General features: G+C 46.4%; 1 pseudogene; it reads right to left on the reverse strand.

Annotated features, from left to right (window-relative positions):
* Window positions 1-253: 253 nt before the first annotated feature.
* Window positions 254-2,788, reverse strand: LOC113225185 (annotated as a pseudogene).
* Between the last annotated feature and the right edge of the window lie 766 nt (window positions 2,789-3,554).

The raw sequence follows: 3,554 nt of genomic DNA on the forward strand, positions 1-3,554 counted from the left end.
AAAAACCAAACTGTTAGATAAATCAGCGAAATGTTCTTGCAGTCTTACTGAACACCTGTAGCTCTATCCTCTATTGTTCCAATAGGCACCATGTTCTTCTGAATCAGTAACAGCAGGTCGCATCTGACAGATGCTAACACTATGCTAACATACTGTATGAAAAAACTTAGCACTGCTGTGTGTGCTTTCTATAGCTGTACCTTCTGATGCACATGAGAGCGGACCTAGTGAACACCCTTTGGGACAGGAGAGTTTACTTTGCCTTGAGTGGTTCTCATTCTAACCAGCGAACTCTAACTTTTTCTTTATAATGATACTCTTTTAAAAAATCCTGTAACATTGAGGATAAAGGGAGCCCATCAATTCCATCATACTTAGTGCACCTGCGGATTACCGCGCCACGGATATACTTCGGGCTGAAAGTCCCATTGAGTGATATAGTAAGCAATGTTTCAAAAAACATGCACGAACTGGGATCTTTATAGTGTTCTAAAAGTCCTGTTACAGTGGAGGAGTGAAGTACCCACGAATCGTGGACATCAGAACTAAAGTTGTGATTTCACTGCTCAATTTGGGCATGCAGGGGTCTGTTGCCACCGCTAAGCTCACAAAGAAGAGGTATCCCTGAGCACAAACGTGCTTTCAGGCCTCAGGTTCCACTTCAAGAAGGCCTTCTGCTTCATAACGGTCCGTCACTCCCCAGTAGTAGGGATTCCCCGTAATTTGAACAAATCAGGCACAAGACAGTGTATGTAATCAATCTGTGTGCGGACTTTCCAAGTTCCTTGTCTGCTAACACGAGCATGGCTGTCTCCAAATACCTAACGGTTCTTCTGCTTCCGTGACTGCAAACACAGGTTGGTTGTATCCTCTTCCGAGTTACAATTAGCTTGTGGAATTGCAGAACTGTCCCCAGTTATTTCAGTCATTCCAGGAGCTAACTTTGGTTCCAGTTTGCATAATGGATTATTTACCTGTGCGGTAGCTTCAAACGTGACGTATTTGTGCATTGGGAGGGGATCAATCTCTTCTTCCGTATTAGGCCGCCTTCTCTCTCTAAGCCTATCTTCATCTTCTAGAAACCAAAGGTGGATCAAATGTATCAAAAAATGTTGAATATAGGAACTGTATGCTGTTTAATCAAATGCCATTTTGGGGCTAAATCTGAGTCAACAGGAAAGGGGCATTTCTCAAGCATTAATTCAGAAAGATGATTTTTTTTTTTTTTCTTTTTTGAGACAGAATTTCGCTCTTGTTGCCCAGGCTGGAGTGCAACAGCGCGATCTCCGCCCACTGCAATCTCCGCCTCGTGGGTTTAAGCGTTTTTCCTGCCTCAGCCTCCCGAGTAGCTGGTATTACAGGCATGTGCCACCACACCCTGCTAATTTTTCTATTTTTAGCAGAGACAGGGGTTTCACCATAGAAACGGGGTTTCACCATGTTGGCCAGGCTGGTCTCGAACTCCTAACCTCAAGTGATCCACCCACTGCAAGTGATCAAGCCTGGGATTACAGGCATGAGCCACCACGCCTGGCCTGAATTTTTCTTTTTTTGGAAAGGAAAGGCTTTGAGTGCTTGCCGTAAGCTCTCATGGGAAAACACAAGCCCACAGTATCTTGCAACCTCTGTCTCAGAGGGCGACTTCCTACAGTTCTGCTGGAAGTACCGTCCATGTCGTGTACAGAACTTAGGCCGCAGCGCCTCTTTCTACTTTGAAGTCCACTTCGAGTTCCACCAAACTTTTTTTTTTTAATTTTTTTTTTTTTTTATTATTATACTTTAAGTTCTAGGGTACATGTGCATAACTTGAAGGTTTGTTATATATGTATGCTTGTGCCATGTTGGTGTGCTGCACCCATCAACTCGTCAGCACCCATCAACTCGTCCTTTACATCAGGTATAACTCCCAATGCAATCCCTCCCCCCTCCTCCCTCCCCATAATAGGCCCAGGTGTGTGATGTTCCCCTTCCCGAGTTCAAGTGATCTCATTGTTCAGTTCCCACCTATGAGTGAGAACATGTGGTGTTTGGTTTTCTGTTCTTGCGATAGTTTGCTGAGAATGATGGTTTCCAGCTGCATCCATGTCCCTACAAAGGACACAAACTCATCCTTTTTTACGGCTGCATAGTATTCCATGGTGTATATGTGCCACATTTTCTTAATCCAGTCTGTCACTGATGGACATTTGGGTTGATTCCAAGTCTTTGCTATTGTGAATAGTGCCACAATAAACATACGTGTGCATGTGTCTTTATAGCAGCATGATTTATAATCCTTTGGGTATATACTCAGTAATGGGATGGCTGGGTCATATGGTATATCTACTTCTAGATCCTTGAGGAATCGCCACACTGTCTTCCATAATGGTTGAACTAGTTTCCAATGAATTCTGGGCCTTTGTAGAACAGGAACGTTTTTTCTTTGCACCCCATGGAACATGTCCAGAGTAGGAATCTCTTTGGGCAAGCCTTTTTCCTGGGGTAACACCAGACTCATTATCCTTTTCAATGCTTATTTCAACAGTTTGAGGGATTTCGGTGGCACAATTTTGATTTCTCCTTGAAGAATTCTTTGAAGGGCTTAAACCCAGTTGTAACGCAACATTTTCTCTTAAGGGACTGCTTTGTTGCTGAGGAGTTGAGTCCCTATGCTGATGTTTTTCTCTTTGACAGACAAACATCTGCTGGAGTTTACGTCCACATTTTCACTACGGCTTCCTCCCTCATGACCGAAGAGATTCTGACACCCGTATGTGAAGTTATTCCACATTTTTCCCACTTTATCCATCTATTATAAAGTCATTCGGGGCGCGCAGGTGGCCTCATCCAGGGCACCTGCGGCCAGGTAGGGCTGGTCCGGATGGCGCCGTCACCTGCAGGGCGAGTCCACTAGCCCTCTGGCGCTTCCCGTCCCCTCGGACTGCCCAGCGAACGCGGCTTCACCAGCCTCACCAGCCTCACTTCCTCTGGACGGAGCCCGGGGACTCCACCTCCGCCAAATGCTCCTGCCAGGCCCCACCCCGTTTCCCGACCCCTCCAGCTCTTCCCTGGCTTCCCCTCTCCCTCCGCTGCTAACAGTTATTCCTGCAAACCGACTGGAAGGACAGTTTATCAGACCACGTCTCCTCTGCTCCCAACTTGTACCAGATTACAGATTATCTGTTGAATGGAAAATTATCTTTTGGCCGGGCGCGGTGGCTCAAGCCTGTAATCCCAGCACTTTGGGAGGCCGAGACGGGCGGATCACGAGGTCAGGAGATCGAGACCATCCTGGCTAACACGGTGAAACCCCGTCTCTACTAAAAATACAAAAAACTAGCCGGGCGAGGTGGCGGCGCCTGTAGTCCCAGCTCCTCGGGAGGCTGAGGCAGGAGAATGGCATAAACCCGGGAGGCGGAGCTTGCAGTGAGCTGAGATCCGGCCACTGCACTCCAGCCTGGGCGACAGAGCGAGACTCCCTCTCAAAAAAAAAAAAAAAAAATTATCTTTTATACTCCCCAGGGGAGTCGTTTTGGATAAAAAACCCCTAAATTAGTTAATAAAGCAAAGTTTGA

This window comes from Piliocolobus tephrosceles, chromosome 5 (genome assembly GCF_002776525.5).
Source record: "Piliocolobus tephrosceles isolate RC106 chromosome 5, ASM277652v3, whole genome shotgun sequence".
NCBI lineage: Eukaryota > Metazoa > Chordata > Mammalia > Primates > Cercopithecidae > Piliocolobus > Piliocolobus tephrosceles.